This window comes from Mizuhopecten yessoensis, unplaced genomic scaffold (genome assembly GCF_002113885.1).
Source record: "Mizuhopecten yessoensis strain PY_sf001 unplaced genomic scaffold, ASM211388v2 scaffold716343, whole genome shotgun sequence".
Taxonomy (NCBI): Eukaryota; Metazoa; Mollusca; class Bivalvia; order Pectinida; family Pectinidae; genus Mizuhopecten; species Mizuhopecten yessoensis.
Genome location: NW_018480069.1, coordinates 422,793 through 440,881, shown reverse-complemented (window position 1 = coordinate 440,881; position 18,089 = coordinate 422,793). Strand labels below are relative to the sequence as shown.

Here is an 18,089-nt window from a genome sequence, read left to right as displayed (position 1 = left end):
ATGATACAAATTGTATTTTTGTAAAACATTAACAATGTCGGGAACAAAACCTCTACTAAATTGAGACAGGTTGAATTCGAATAGACGCTTGATAAGAATTTCGCGTGTTAAACAGCCAACTTCCATGGAACATATTCTACCAAAAAATAACATTTTCTTTACGCTGATGTATACTTCTACAGAAAACCAACCAATCAAGGACGTGCACATATCTGTTCTTGTTCTTACATTAAAACCTTGGATTGATTTGACAATGAAGTTTTGTGCTTTTTCTAACATGTAAATTTCATTTTGCTTTAATTGCCACAATTCACACCCATACAGTGCTGAGGGATATACTTTACACTTTACAATTTTTGCAGTGGTTAAAGGATTCAGAGCACATGGATGTGCTCCAGAACGAATTAAGGACATAACACCACTCTTTAATTTGGAACAAGCACGTTCTGTACGTTCGAAATTGTTATTTCTACTTTTCAATAAAACTCCGACATGAGTAATACTTTCTACAATTGGTAGTTTCTTTCCATACACAGTTATATCACAATTAATATTGGGTTTCTTTTTAGAAGTAAAAACAACAGTTTTAGATTTAGTAGAGGAAAAAGGTATCTCCCTTTAACCGTCATATACTTAAGTTTTCAAAACAGTTAGGTTTCAATGAAATACCGCATGTTAGTAACCATTGGTTTGTCAAAACACCTCATTTCATTACACCAAATATAAAATACAATGCTTGTTAAGGGGAACTTGATTTTTTAAATAACGCATGCAAACACAAAAACACCGTCAACATTTTTTTTAAGACTGTCCACAGCAATTACATGAAGTAACAGGTTTATCATTTTGGTATTACTGTGTTCATCTGGACCCTCTTTGACTTCCTTTTCTATACTTGACCATCTCAAGAAAACAAGCGTTGTCTTCGTGTGATTTGTCGCTAAAAATGACTGATCACCTGTACATAAAGAACACGAATGTTTTCTATGTTCATTTGGATGGTGGTCGAAAGGGCAAATCTCGCACCAGAGATTTAAATGGAGAATGCTGCGAATAATCTCGGGTTAATTCCCACTGGTCGGTCTCCCATTTTCATGTTTAATGAGATTTTCGTTGTAATTTTTTTGTCTTATGACCTGTTTACAGAATTGGTATAGTTGATAATACACAAATTGACATACGTAACGATTTTAATTTAATTTCCGTTTAAAGGGAACATATGTAATGTCGTCTATTTTACTTTATTTCACATTAAGAAAAGAGGTCTGTTTTCGGGTTTTACTGGATCGTTTTAATTATAATTTACTCTTTTATATAAACTTTGTACCAAATGAAGATGTTCGACAAATGTGATAAATATTCAAGACGTTCTGAAATCATGCAGTGTTTTCAAATGTTTGGGTTGGTCCGTAGACATGATCATACCCGACACGGCACTGGATATAATTTGTAGACTAATGTTTGAAACTATTCTGTAATTATGAATACTGAAACAAATCGCATTCCGAAAAAATAATTTTTAGTGATCGTATGTGATTCATAAAAAAATGTTGATAAACCGTATCAATGGCCCCTTTTTATGATAATGACCTAGAATATATTGTGGTTTCAATTCTCCTAGATTTACACTACGTTTTTTCATCTGTGTTACCGACGTTGTATGCATTTCGTCTCAAGTGATTAATACACGGAGTAAATAACTGCTAAAGAAGTGGCTATCTTCTATTTAACTGCGTTTATCTTATCTTTTTTGGGGGGAACTTTCCTTTTCCCGAATTTGGAGGCAATTTCACCGCTACGGTCATATACAAGTGAACAAGAAAACAATCAAAAGTTCTATATAGCCACGAAGAACGAAATAACACAGGAAAGTGAATGAAGCGTTGCGCACGTTACGATGTTACCCAGAGAGACAGCAGTCATTACACCTGAATGTCACTAATGTTCGCAGTAAAGGATTTTATATGTCATGGACTTTACAAAATCTGACCAAGACATCTATACCGCGTTAAATTAATAATTAGGCCTTCCCTACGACGGGGATGGCCATAAAGTCACGTGTTATGTGATTGTAACACTTAAGTGACACTTACATCACCACAATTTAATAAACGTAGCTTTGCAGGTGAGATGATTAATAAGTGCACATATACAGTATAGACATGAAAGTATGTAACGTCCATAACGACAATTAAAGCTGGCAGATATAGATGGTGAACTTTTATGAGTTATAAATTTCTATACCGTTGACTGAAGATAGACATTAATTATTCATAGCATTACTTACAGTTGTACATGTACATAGTCAAGTACGCCGGGGTACTTCGGCCCTGTACATAAATATTCTTATATCTACATGTATGGATACTGTGTCTGGCCAATATTATAATCAGCAATATTTCGCGAAATATTTTGTTTCGTATTATTTAGCAAAATCTATGTTATTGCGAATTAAAATATGTCGCACATATATTAATGAGGTATACTTACCCAAAAGACGTATAATGCATGTAAGTATTGTGATTTTTCTTTCAATCATTTGCCTGTAAACCCGGGAAAAATTCGGTTAGATCACAGACTGTTAAATATATACTAGCTTCATATTTTCATCAGAACAGCAACACATGCGCTCGAGGTTCCTGGTCATAGTTCTCTCATTCGGAACCCTACCAGTAAATCAGTTCCGTAGGACTGAAGCAGAAGACACCAAAAGAGCCTAAACCTGGTCATTTGTATTGTTGTCGTGTGTTCTATTTCTGAGTTATTGTACATTTATCTTTCTTGTGGTAGGGAAACGTGATTAATCGCGAAAAAACAAAGAATCATGCTTCCCCAACACAAGGCGATAAATAATGTTACATGTATAATACCGAAACAAAACAATAACACAATAGTAATGATGAAGATTGAAGCGCTGTTGATGTCGTCTGCTTCAGACATTCGGAACTCGGTTAAAGTTACTCTTGCCTTTTTTCTAGAGAGGCTACGAATAAGGGAAATATGTCCGGGGAACTCAACGCGTGAAACGACGTTTTATTACCCCGTCATATGATCGATATAATCCAATCAGACATGCTGTAATATAGATGAGGTTATTACTTAAATAAAAATTAAAAATATGGATTGCCTTTGAGGCAAGGAAACGTGTTTTTGCATTTACTATCGGTAAAGTGTGTTCCCCTACTATAAGGACAAAACAGAAAAAGAAAAAAAAACAAAAAGAGCAAAAACAAAAAAACAACCCGGCTACATGATCCCATATCCCAAAATGTAATTGTTTTTCCATGTTAGTCGTGTGATGTACTGAACACGGTGATTTCGCTCAGCAAACGCATTATGAGGCCGTCGTGTTTTCAATAAAAGGCATTAACCTGTATTGTTCTGACTTGAAACCTTCCATACGCCGTACCTACATCAGATGAGGTTATATTTAATTGTCTTATTGTCATGTGATTTATTTCTATAGTCAAATATTTTATGATTATAAATGCGCCAATTTTAAACATTCATTTGGTATTGATTAATACAAAGTTTTATGGATTCCGTGTTTGTAAATGTTTTTTACTGTGATATTTGACACATAGTGACCTATAATGTCTCTGAGCTAAAAAAAAAAATAAGAAACAAAACAATAAACGGAAGTCAATGATACTGTAAATAAATACACAAGGATAATGAAGCACTAATTATGTTTTAATGAGTTACAAACTCATCTTTTAAACACTATAACGTAAATGTCACCAAGTCATAAAAACATGACAAATGTGATGGTTTGACCCGTGGATTACGGGTTAGGTTATATACCTGATATTATTCAACCCTTACTGTCTCTATCATTAGTAGTTAATGGGTACGGAACGATACAACGTTAACACTCGACTCATCCACCTCCCTCGAGTGTAGAGGAAATGAATTTGAAAATATATGATAGATGTTTATTAAATCCACAATCATTTGAAAATTATAACTATCTTACATGAATAGCAAAATAAAAAGAAATGTGAACAGTAATTTGTAATTTTTTTATTTGCATTAATTGAATTGCGGATTATGTTTCGGTATAAAAGTATGGCTTAATCTGAATATGTGCTTTTTATTACGTTTTCAACAGCAACACTGACTATCGGCAATTGTGATAAGAAAAGCCCTTCTCTCTTTTTCTTCCTGCTGTGAGAACTATCAAAAAAGTTTCACTAGCGAAACTCATCAAATGAATGTAATGATCAGTAAGGAAGTGTACGAAATGTGCGTGTCTAGCGTGATCGTCGACTGTGACATCATAGAAGTATGACGTCATAACAGGTCCCGCCCGATCCCGTAAAGCGATTTTGACGATCAAAAGCACATCTGATGTTTGTCACAGGGCCATTTTTCAGTCTAAAATGTAAATTAAATATTTTGTAATTTCCGATTTCATATTTATCAATTATGGACTTTTGTTGAGGTGAATTTGTGGTTCTATGAACTTAAGAATTGATATAAACCGAGACGAAATTTAGGTTACTGTCACTTTCTCAGGTTCATATAACCTCATACATTTATTCACCGAAAAAAACCCTAATTGTTTTATTAGATGTTAAAAAAATATTCAATCAGTAGACAAGATAAAACGTATGGAAATTGTACTAAGGAAAGTACAGCATTTGGAAGGGAGCATCGTGACGTTATATTAACCTGCTGTTTCTAAAAACAGTAACATCGAGTCAATATCACAGGAAACCGACCTCCACGTGATTATGATCCACCTAATGAGGACGTAGGAAACATGTTTGTCATGAAGTATAGTATTTTTATTTCACTTGTTTTGCAGATTACGTCAATATTTTCACAACGGTGTGTCAGCTGAAGTGAAAAGATAGAAGAATTCTGCTACTGTGTCAGATAAATGTTATTCAGTGGGAAGCTACAAATGTATTATATATTCTTTATCTACTCAGTAACCATTTCATTTCATGGATACTTTCAACTATAAACATTATATCATAACAATTTAAACTGGAAACATTATCATAATTTCAAGTAAAATATATATACCATAATTTATCATAATAAATGTGTGTCTGGATATTTGCAAAATTGATGTTTTTCTTTTTCATTTTGCCCTATGTGTACTGAATTTCACATTAATTATCCTATCGTTATACCAAAATAGTATATAAATGAGCGAAAGTTGTCATTCTGTCAACTGCGTCTTCTCTGCTCGTGTCGCCGACCTTCAGCAGTGTTACGGTCGGGCCCAATGTACTTTCCCCCAGCATTCAATATATATGCAGTCTTTAGTAGTAATGTATGGTGGCAGGTTCCTTGTTCGCCTGTCATCATGGGATACAGGTTAGACATGAATGTCAATCAGTAGGCTTACAATCAAATGTATTTGGTCTCATTATTTAGAGGCAATTAAAATCGGCGTATTAATGAGAGAGAGACACAGTGTTGTTTTAAGGTAGACTTTAAAGTACACGGGGAAAGGTCGGCCACGGGGAATACTAATGGCTGAGAGTAGTACCCCTGACCCCGACCTGTGAGTAATTATACAATGTAATATTCATGTAGATATATGTCTCCCAATCCAGCTCGGCAAAAAACACAGGTGATAATGACGATTTCTTTACGAAAATGGTAATTTCATGCCTACAATTTAAATTCCATAATGTTAATGGTTTCTGTGAGGAAGGCGACGTTGGGAGGTTTGAAATCACGTCAGTTAATGTATTCTCTCGTCCACATTTTATTTATTATCGTTCCTATTGGATTTATAAGCTCTTCCGAACGGAAGTGTTTACTATTTTGGACTAACAAACATATTAGAATTTAGTTTCAGATTTGGATTTTTTCGGCTCATTTCAAACAACGGGAACAACAGACGCATGCATATGTTATGTTTTAGATACAGAAAAGCCGGTGGGATACACCATCGCGTTCTACATGGAGTAACAAGATACAGAGGCACTATCTTTTTCNGGGGGGGGAGATCAAAGATACGTATGGAATGAATTTAAATTATTTTTTAGGATACTTTTTACTTTAATTCTAGTGATCTAGTGATGTAATATATTCTAATGATAGAGCCAGCTAATCCATCATTACAACACTTTCTCTAACTCTGTCTACGTAATTGATGTGCTATACATTTAGTTATGACGCATCTCAAAACATTTGCCACCATTTTAACACAAAAATAATTAGACAGAAAATGACTGCCAATTAAACGTGTAAGGTCATACGCGTGAAGAATAGTCTTAACGGCGTGGATGTCATTGGTCATTACTGTTCACGTTTGATATTAATTCACCAATCTGTATTCTGTACGCGTTCTGTCATCACGGCTTTACATGTGTATGGTGGTTCAAACTTGTCAATTTATTATCTATGTTTTGATGTACGGCCAAACACACACAAATAAATGTAAATGATCTGCTAATCGACACGATATAGCCACACTTCGAAAAATGTAATACTTACGACGTCGACAAAATAACACAAAATGACGTTACAGTAATACGTACGTCATAAAAGTAACACAAATGACGTTACATACATACAACATAATCAAGGTAACACACAAAAAAACGTCACAATGATACGTGCAGCGTCGTTTCATGAAATATTATCACATTTATGAACACAATCATGTACAATGTACAATACAAAATAAAACAAAATGACGTCACAGTGATATGTGCAAATTACAAAACACCACGTCACGAATATATTCTTCATATCACTACACCAATGGGAATTATGTGAGAATCATGATTTGATATCTTCCTATTTTGTTCGGTAAGGTTATATAGTGGCAATGCAGAGCAAACGGAAATATTAAGGAATAATGCTACTGTATGGTACAGATAACGTCAATTGTACATTAGGTGAACTAACGTCGCAGTAATCCGTATCCCTACTCTCCCTCTCCCCGATCTCAATGGTTTATCCCTACCTAAATTCCATTCCTATTGATACATGTACCTATCTACATCATTTCTCACTTGTTCCCCAAACCCTACTTTCCATGTTTCTTTTCACCTCACATTTTGCTGCTAATCTTAATCTCTATGTCTACCTAGCCCCTTTCCTTATCCCTATTACAAATCCCAGCCTCCCCTCCTAGTCTCTTCCCTACCCCACCCTCTACACTGTACACGGAGCCCACTCTGCTTGGTCCTCCGCTGCCTCATCCATATACATCTATATATTCCTCCCACCCACCCTGTTTTGACTTTTTCCCCATTTCTCTCTCTCTCTCTCTCTCTCTCTCTCTCTCTCTCTCTCTCTCTCTCGCCCCCCCTTTTCGACCAGTTGGAAAGGAAACTTTATCTTTATTGTGATAACAAGCATTTGACAGGCGAGACATGATTTCACATTCCGCGTTCGGGATTTGATCCCGATGAAAAACGTTTTTTCTGATAAAACATACTATTAAAATTGGCATTAACTACTGTGTGTGAAGCCCGATAAGACCCATGCCAACTCGCCCGCCATTTTTTTACATGACATACCGGCTCGCGTTGCCCGTTAGTTCAGAGTATTTTTGTTATGCGTTTTGTGTTACTTGCGATTCTAATTCTGATATTGTAGCGGATTTCTCGTTAAAGTCAGAAAGGCCGTGTTATATCTGGTAAAATAATGAATGTTTACAAGAGTAAAATGAGCATCGCAGGTGACTACAGGGCCTAACTACTTAATTCCTACATCTGTGATAACGCCAACACACAAAAACACGCCATTATCTACAAACATTATTCTAAGGAAATTTCTGTTTTCAATATCTAAAGTGTTAATTCATCAAGATAATTGAATGTTTATGGGGGCTATGACGTGTATGGGACTCCGGTGCCATTGCGTTTGTGAGGCAGGTTAAAGTGGTGGTCATGGTAACACTACATGGTACGGCGAGGTACAGTGGTTGCCATGGTACCTTTATATGGTTGTTGTCATGGTTACATTACATGGCAAGGTTGAGCACATTGATTGCCAATGGTACAGTGGTCGACATGGTAACATAACATGGTAAGGCATGGGACAGTGGTTGGCATGGTAACTTTACAAGTCATGGTAAGGCAGGGTACAATGGTTGTCATGGTGACTTTACATGGTAAGGCAGGTTATAGTGGTTGACATGGTAACATCACATGGTGAGGTGATGTACAGTGGTGGTCATGGTAACATTACATTATGATGTGGGGTACAGTGGTGTTCATGGTAACAATACATGGTGAGGTGATGTACAGTGGTGGTCATGGTAACACTACATGGTGAGGTGGCTACAGTGGTGGTCATGGGTACATTACATGGTACGGTGGGGTACAGTGGTGGTCATGGTAACATTACATGGTGAGTTGGGGTACAGTGGTGTTCATAGTAACAGTACATAGTGAGGTGGCTACAGGGGTGGTCATGGTAACATTACATGGTGAGGTGGGGTACAGTGGTGTTCATATTAACAGTACATAGTGAGGTGGCTACAGTGGTGGTCATGGTCACATTACATGGTGAGGTGGGGTACAGTGGTGTTCTTAGTAACAGTACATAGTGAGGTGGCTACAGTGGGGGTCAGGGTAACAATACATGGTGAGGTGGCTACAGTGGTGGTCATGGTATTACTACATGGTAAGGTGGGCTAGAGTGGTGGTCATGGTAACACTACATGGTGAGGTGGCTACAGTGGTGGTCATGGTAACATTACATGGTGAGGTGATGTACAGTGGTGGTCATGGTAACATTACATTATGATGTGGGGTACAGTGGTGTTCATGGTAACAAAACATGGTGAGGTGATGTACAGTGGTGGTCATGGTAACACTACATGGTGAGGTGGCTACAGTGGTGGTCATGGTTACATTACATGGTACGGTGGGGTACAGTGGTGGTCATGGTAACATTACATGGTGAGTTGGGGTACAGTGGTGTTCATAGTAACAGTACATAGCGAGGTGGCTACAGTGGTGGTCAGGGTAACAATACATGGTAAGGTGGCTACAGTGGTGGTCATGGTATTACTACATGGTGAGGTGGGCTAGAGTGGTGGTCATGGTAACACTACATGGTGAGGTGAGGTACAGTGGTGGTCATGGTAACACTACATGGTGAGGTGGCTACAGTGGGGGTCATGGTATTACTACATGGTGAGGTGGGCTACAGTGGCGGTCATGGTATTACTACATGGTGAGGGGGGCTACAGTGGTGTTCATAGTAACACTACATGGTGAGGTGGGCTACAGTGGTGGTCAGGGTAACAATACATGGTGAGGTGGCTACAGTGGTGGTCATGGTATTACTACATGGGGAGGTGGGCTACAGTGGTGGTCATGGTAACACTACATGGTGAGGTGATGTACAGTGGTGGTCATGGTAACACTACATGGTGAGGTGGGCTACAGTGGTGGTCATGGTATTACTACATGGTGAGGTGGGCTACAGTGGTGTTCATAGTAACAGTACATAGTGCGGTGGGCTACAGTGGTGGTCATGGTAACATTACATGGTGAGGTGATGTACAGTGGTGGTCATGGTATTACTACATGGTGAGGTGGGCTACAGTGGTGGTCATGGTTACATTACATGGTGCGGTGGGGTACAGTGGTGTTCATGGTTACACTACATAGTGAGGTGGGCAACAGTGGTAGTCATGGTAACATTACATGGTGAGGTGCGGTACAGTGGTAATTATGCTAACATTACATGATGAGGGGTTAATAGTGGAATAATGTGTCGTATGCCATTTTATATTGATAGAAAATCACTTATTTTCGTGCAATTTGAAAAGTCGTATATACTCCGAACTTTTTTTTTTATTGTATGATGCCTCATTGTGACGTCATTTCGTGGCTTACGAGTGGCCATGCTAACTCAGTTTGATATTAACTATCGAAATTCTTCTGATATTCAAATAACTTTGGGAAAGAAAATTTAAATGAATAACATATCTATAACAAGTATATTTACATTGTGTAACAGACGTTTCGCGGAGTATAATTAAGCAGCAGTATATGCATCGTCCATCAGTTGGACATGGGCTGCTACATTCAAAAGACGTGTCAACATATCTACGCTGTTAATCAAAGACATTATTGTTAAGCATGTGATGTAAGATTTGGGAGGATCTCATATCCGGTGTTTGTCTAACGTGACATGCCCGTATGGACTTGTGATGATAATAATTTGGATGTGCCGAATGCATATTTCACATGTTCCTCGCGTTTGTGTATCGAGAAAACGATGTTGTCTTAAGGGAGAGATTGCGGATCTGAGCCTGCCGATGATAGGTGGCGCTACAACGATGGTGAAATGAACATGGGCTCCGACATATGTAATAGGGCGATAAGGGTCGACCCGTGAGTCTGCGGACCAGAGGTTACGGCAAGGTTCACGGCAGTTACAATGTATCTCTTGTTTTATCGTTGATTGCAACACTGGAATAGGGTTGATGCGACTTACCGTTAACACACCAGCCTTGCTCCCCTCCCACATCCCTTCATCTCAATCATACGCATTTATTTTACACTTTTTATATTTTATAAAGGAAACTTTAAATCCTAAATCAGAAAACACAAACATGATATTATCGCCTATCTCCTGCGGGTCTAATATAAAGTTGATGGCTGTCCCGGCAACATCTGCGATATCGCTTGTATAAAGATATACTAGACCGAGAACCGTGACTCAGAGGGACCCGCCATTCTAACTTGTATATATATAAGTGTTAGTGTTCAACCCTATTGTCCTCATTTCCTAACAAGCCACTAGTTTTTTTCTGGCGTCCATTTTGATAATCTCCTATAGTTCTGATCCAATGTCAGATACCTATACGCCGATGATAGCCGTTCATTATTTTTTCGTCATCTCATGAAAGAATACATCTCTCTTAAGAAACCCAAAATCGTTTACTTTAGTTGAAGACGAACCTTTTTGTATTTTGTTTAGAAGCGCACGGCGGGATCGCTGTATAGGGTGATTACCGAGTGAAAATTAAATACCCCTGTAACGGCTAGATGTACCTTTAAACATGTATAAAGGATGTGTTTGCCCGTAATGCATAATGACCATTGAGAGTATATTGATACAAAGAAATAGTAAACATCAAAAAGTAAACATGATTTCATTTGGCACACTTTCATTTGATGTCAATACTGTTTCAAAGTGTCTCCTTGTCGTCTTTGTACCGCATTCCTACTTAATTGGGGAAAAAAGTTAATTGTTGATCGAGAAATAAGAATATTTGCTTCTCCATATTGTGAATTTATTTCATCGGAGGTAATAATGTTACCGTGTGGTCCTCACATATACATTGTACGTACTCGGAACACGGGACCGCCATTTCTAACGTCGTCTGACAGAAAGGCCACCGTACAGTAGATCATACTAGAGTTATTCCCCTTCAGAAGTTTATTCAAACCAAAAGGACCGAATCGTGCACTTGTTAATGAACTTACCTGCTAACGTAGGTAGACGACGCCTGTCACGCCAGGCTATGATCGAGAGATTGTGGTCACGTGACGTTTATATTTGTTTTGCGGCTGTTTGTAGTTAAGCGACTCAACAAATGAAAATACCGAAGAATTTCCCCCCGGGTATTTTCATATATTGAATGCGCATAGCATTTTATTGAAGTAGAATAATTTTGCATGAAGAAACTGATCCGCTATATGTATAGTATACATGTATAACGACGCTTAAAGAACACACACACACACAAGAAGAAGAAGAAGAAGAAGAAGAAGAAGAAGAAGAAGAAGAAGAAGAAGAAGAAGAAGAAGAAGAAGAAGAAGAAGAAGAAGAAGAAAGAATAAAAAAGGATATGCAATATGCAATCCTACCTGACTAAAACGAAATCATCAAGACTATCTCTTGCGTTTTTTACGACAACCGTTAGAATTTCGGTTATTTTAGATGTTTTGATGTCCTTCAAATAACTCAGTACTACACATGTAATGAACTCGAGGCCTCAAGTTTGAAAAAAATGAAATAAGCCTGCATCGATCGAAATGAAAATTATTTACTTGTTTTATTACTATGATGACGTATATGTTCCAATTTAGTAAAAATGAATTAAAAGAATCTTCGGCCTCTATGTAAATGCACGACGATATTAAGGAAAATGTGTTACAAAGTGGGTACCAGGAATTCTTACATTTGTACATGTTGTCAATGCTGGCTATATATATATGTATCTGTTTGTTCTGCTTTCATTAAGGAACGGTTGTTGTACCCACACATCTTTATTACAGGTACGATAGTTGTAATGCCTACATGGTTTTACAATACCGGTGTTTCACATTGATGAGTTACCTCGTAATATATAATTATAACGTTTACATTTCATGGTTTAACAACAGTATTTATTATCATTAAATTGAAAAAAGCAAGGAGCGGCTCATTTAACGCTTTCCTTTCTATTAACGTTTAAACATACAGTATGTTTGTCATTATAGCACAAAAAAAATGATCACAAGTTGGTTCGACATACAATTCTATAATCCTCCATATAAAGTACATCGTGTTACGTAAATTACATTTATGACAAAACCCAGCATTCAAAATATTTTAGCTGCAACTATTTATGCAATGCCAATCACAGGAATCGAACTGACCACCCCAACCAGATCGCTGATTACTGCCACTTAAATTTTCCCTTAATTATTGTTACAAATATACGTCAACGTCGACGTTCGACCTACGACATCACCCCGAGAACAGATATTAATATGGAAAGCACATTCCAATAATATCGTACGGATGTCATTACAATATAAAGTTGTACATAACAACATAACAGGGCTTTGATGAACGTAATTAACAAATAAACTTAACACTACCTGTAATTAGTTGAGAGTTACGTCGTTCACTGAGTAGTATCAGAGAAAGGTCACTGTATATATATGTAGAGGCCGTAGACAGCGCGGGACCTAGCCCGTAAACGGTGATGTATTTATGACGGCATTGTAACTGACTTACCAGGAACTGCATGTAACCGACCACAAATTGATGTGACGGTGTTAAAATCGGTGTAGAGCATGTCAGTCTCCGAATGAATCGCTCATCTACACGAGGATTGCCGTGACCTCTGACCTGCGGTATTTGACGTAACGTCGTGATGTGTGTAAAACACGGAGCGGAATGGCGGGGTGACGGCGAGATGACGGATCCGTCATTTTGGTGTGATTTACCGACATCAATCATACACCTCGGCTTCGCTAATATATGGAGTAATGATAATTAGTGTAAATATTAATGAAATTACCGCCCGGATCGTTTAACTATTAGTGTAGAAAATACTGTTAATTTACATACAGAGACAAATACAGCCTAATCGCTACACCACGATTTATAGTGTCACATCTGACGTGTCTTGTTTCTTAATATAATCCCAAAACATTAATGATCTCATTAAAACATGTAACTTTATTGGTTTAAATTTAACTACATCATATAAATCATATTCAGAATATCATAAATAATTTCCTGAACCAAAGAAAGGAGACTGTCTTTCGTTTTTGTAACTATAGGTAAATATATGTTTTGTATACGTCCGCCAAACCTCCTTGACAGATAAAATCAGTAGTGTATTACACAACATGGACAGGGGCAAAACAATGGTTCAACAAACAATGGTTCAACAAACAATGGTTCAAAAAAACAATGGTTCAACAAACAATGGTTCAACAAAACAATGGTTCAACAAAACAATGGTTCAACAGAACAATGGTTCAACAAAGAAATGAAGTACTCGGTTTGTGTTTCAGGTCCTATTGACAGCTATGGTCTTTAAGCACGCGCCAGGTTTTGCAGGTGGAGGAAAGTCGGAGTTCCCGGAGAAAAAACCCATCACATTTATATATTCAACTAGTATGCAAAAAACTATCATGGAAATTATTTGCATGTTCGGGGAAAATGGGCCCGTCGTACTCTATGCATTCTAACATAGGAAATGATTAATGTGGGGCCCCATGCTTATTTGGGGCTTTCTGTGTTTCCTGCTACGAAGACTTTGAGGAAACTGAAATGATGATGATAATGATGATGTAATGATGTGATGATGATGATGATGATGATGATGATGATGATGATGTAATGATATGATGATGATGATGATGATGATGATGATGATGATGATGATGATGATGATGATGATGATGATGATGATGATGATGATGATGATGATGATGATGATGAAGAAGAAGATGAGGATGATGAAGATGACGAGGATGATGTTTCCGAGTCAGTGTGAGTGTGTCCTTGTGAGTGTCTTTGTCTTATCTGTAATTGCCATAAGTTGTAAAACTTCAGCAAATAAAGAACTTGAACTTGAACCTTACAATCCTTAGACTCTCTGATTTCTCTTTTCTTCCTGATTTTTGGTAAGCGTCTCCCTAGGCACCGATCTTCATGTGACCCGATGACCTTAAGCTGTTGCGAAGACGTAAACCCCTTCATAAGTAAACTCTACGTGTGTCCTGTACAACATCAAGATACATTGTATATACGGCAGTTCAAAACGAAGACTGTAATTGTAAACAACTAAGTGGTATGCTATTATAAATGAACAGAATATTAATTTCATACCGTAAATTTACGTTCTTAACAAATGAAACGCTGTTTTTGGATTTTGTTTTTGTTTTGTTCCCGTTGCATTTCAAACACAGATATTTTTATGTTTTATATTCGCGTATCTCAGTTGTTGCTAGCATACAATCATAACAGCATGACTTCATATCGGGTTTTATAGCGGATACGAATAGAGGGTATCATACAAACATTCAAGTGTGTCTTATTTATATCAAATAGACAATCTTTTCCTTCAACCCCGGAATATTCTTTCCAATAAAAAAAACATTGCTGGATAACGGAAATATTGGCTAAGCGGTGAATTGATTAATGAGGCTGGATAAGTGAAAAACAACCGTATGTAATTGGTAAATGGATTGATGAAGCTGGATAATGGTACAACCGTATGTAGGTAGTGACTGGATTAGTGAAGCTGAATAATTGTACAACCGTAAGTAGGTAGTGACTGGATTAGTGAAGCTGGATAATGATACAACCGTATGTAAAGTGACTGGATTAGTGAATCTGGATAATGGTACAACCGTATGTAGGTAGTGACTGGATTGGTGAAGCTGAATAATTGTACAACCGTAAGTAGGTAGTGACTGGATTAGTGAAGCTGGATATGATACAACCGTATGTAAAGTGACTGGATTAGTGAATCTGGATAATGGTACAACCGTATGTAGGTAGTGACTGGATTAGTGAAGCTGGATAATTGTACAACCGTAAGTAGGTAGTGACTGGATTAGTGAAGCTGGATAATGGTACAACCGTATGTTGGTAGTGACTGGATTAATGAAGCTGGGTACTGGTACAACCGTTTGTAGGTAGTGACTGGGTTAATGAAGCTGGATAATGGTACAACCGTATGCAGATAGTGACTGGATTAGTGAAGCTGGGTAATGGTACAACCGTATGTTGGGAGTGACTGGATTAATGAAGCTGGGTACTGGTACAACCGTATGTAGGTAGGGTAGTGACTGGATTAATGAAGCTGTGTACTGGTACAACCGTATGTTGGTAGTGACTGGATTAATGAAGCTGGATAATGGTACAACTGTATGTAGGCAGTGGCTGGATTAGTGAAGCTGGATAATGGTACAACCGTATGTAGGCAGTGGCTGGATTAGTGAAGCTGGATAATGGTACAACCGTATGTTGGTAGTGACTGGATTAATGAAGCTGGATAATGGTACAACTGTATGTAGGCAGTGGCTGGGTTAGTGAAGCTTGATAATGGTACAACCGTATGTAGGTAGTGACTGGGTAAATGAAGCTGGATAATGATACAACCGTATGTAGCTAGTGACTGGATTAGTGAAGCTTGATAATGATACAACAGTATGTTGGTAGTGACTGGATTAGTGAAGCTGGATACTTGTACAACCGTATGTTGGTAGTGACTGGATTAATGAAACTGGACAATGGTACAACCGAATGTAGGTAGTGACTGGGTGAATGAAGTTGGATAATGGTACAACCGTCTGTAGGTAGTGACTGGGTTAATGAAGGAGGATAATGATACAACCGTATGTTGGTAGTGACTGGATTAGTGAAGCTGGATAATGATACAACCGTATGTAGCTAGTGACTGGATTAGTGAGGCTGGATAATGATACAACAGTATGTTGGTAGTGACTGGATTAGTGAAGCTGGATACTTGTACAACCGTATGTAGGTAGTGACTGGATTAATGAAGGTGGATAATGATACAATCGTATGTAGGTAGTGACTGGGTTAATGAAGCTGGGTAATGATACAACCGTATGTAGGTAGTGACTGGATTAGAGAAGCTGGATAATGATACAACCGTATGTAGGTAGTGAATGGATTAGTGAAGCTGGATAATTGTACAACGTATGTTGGTTGTGACTGGATTAATGAAACTGGATAATGGTACAACCGAATGTAGGTAGTGACTGGGTTAATGAAGTTGGATAATGGTACAACCGTCTGTAGGTAGTGACTGGGTTAATGAAGGAGGATAATGATACAACCGTATGTTGGTAGTGACTGGACTAGTGAAGCTGGATAATGATACAACCGTATGTAAAGTGACTGGATTAGTGAAGCTGGATAATGGTACAACCGTATGTAGGTAGTGACTGGATTAGTGTAGCTGGATAATGGGACAACCCTATGTAGGTAGTGACTAGATTAGTAAAGCTGGATAATGTTACAACCGTATGTAGGTATTGACTGGATGAATGAAGCTGGGTACTGGTACAATCGTAAGTAGATAGTGACTGGATTAGTGAAGCTGGATAATGATACAACCGTATGTAGGTAGTGACTGGATTAGTGAAGCCGGATAATGATACAACCGTATGTAGGTAGTGAATGGATTAGTGAAGCTGGATAATTGTACAACCGTAAGCAGGTAGTGAATGGATTAGTGAAGCTGGATAATGATACAACCGTATGTAGGTAGTGACTGGGTTAATGAAGCTGGGTACTGGTACAACCGTATGTTGGTAGTGACTGGATTAGTGTAGCTGGATAATGATACAACCGTATGTAAGTAGTGACTGGAATAGTGCAGCTGGATAATGGTACAACCGTATGTAGGTAGTGACTGGATTAGTAAAACTGGAAAATGGTACAACCGTATGTAGGTAGTAACTGGATTAGTGAAGCTGGGTACTGGTACAACCGAATGTAGGTAGTGACTGGGTTAATGAAGCTGGGTACTGGTACAACCGTATGTAGGTAGTGACTGGGTAAATGAAGCTGGATAATGATACAACCGTATGTAGGTAGTGAATGGATGAATGAAGCTGGGTACTGGTACAACCGAATGTAGGTAGTGACTGGGTTAATGAAGCTGGGTACTGGTACAACCGTATGTAGGTAGCGACTGGGTAAATGAAGCTGGATAATGGTACAACCGTATGTAGGTAGTGACTGGATTAAAGAAGCAGGATAATGATACAACCGTATGTAGCTAGTGACTGGATTAGTGAAGCTTGATAATGGGCCAATCGTAAGTAGGTAGTGACTGGATTAGTGAATCTGGATAATGATACAACCGTATGAAGGTAGTGACTGGGTTAATGAAGCTAGATAATGCTAAAACCGTGTGTAGGTAGTGACTGGCTTAGTGAAGCTGGATAATGATACAACCGTATGAAGGTAGTGACTGGGTTAATGAAGCTGGATAATTGTACAACCGTTTGTAGGTAGTGACTGGATTAATGAAGCTGTATAATTGTACAACCGTATGTAGGTAGTGACTGGGTTATATTAATGAAGCTGGATACTGGTACAAACGTATGTACATGTAGGTAGCTATAGTGACTGGGTTAATGAAGCTGGATACTGGTACAACCGTATGTTGGTAGCGACTGGATGAATTAAGCTGGAAAATTGTACAACGTATGTAGGTAGTGACTGGATTAATGAAGCTGTATGATTGTACAACCGTCTGTAGGTGGTGACTGGGTTATATTAATGAAGCTGGATACTGGTACAAACGTATGTACATGTAGTTAGCTATAGTGACTGGGTTAATGAAGCTGGATACTGGTACAACCGTATGTTGGTAG

At 38.1% G+C, this 18,089-nt stretch overlaps 1 long non-coding RNA gene across 1 annotated transcript in view; it reads right to left on the bottom strand.

Moving 5' to 3' along the window:
- Positions 1–14,197: 14,197 nt before the first annotated feature.
- LOC110443371 overlaps positions 14,198–18,089 on the bottom strand; it is a 15,864-nt gene continuing 11,972 nt past the window's right edge. Inside the window, exon 3 of the long non-coding RNA XR_002462105.1 lies at positions 14,198–14,307. This is a non-coding gene — a long non-coding RNA (uncharacterized LOC110443371). The remainder of the gene's footprint in view (positions 14,308–18,089) is intronic.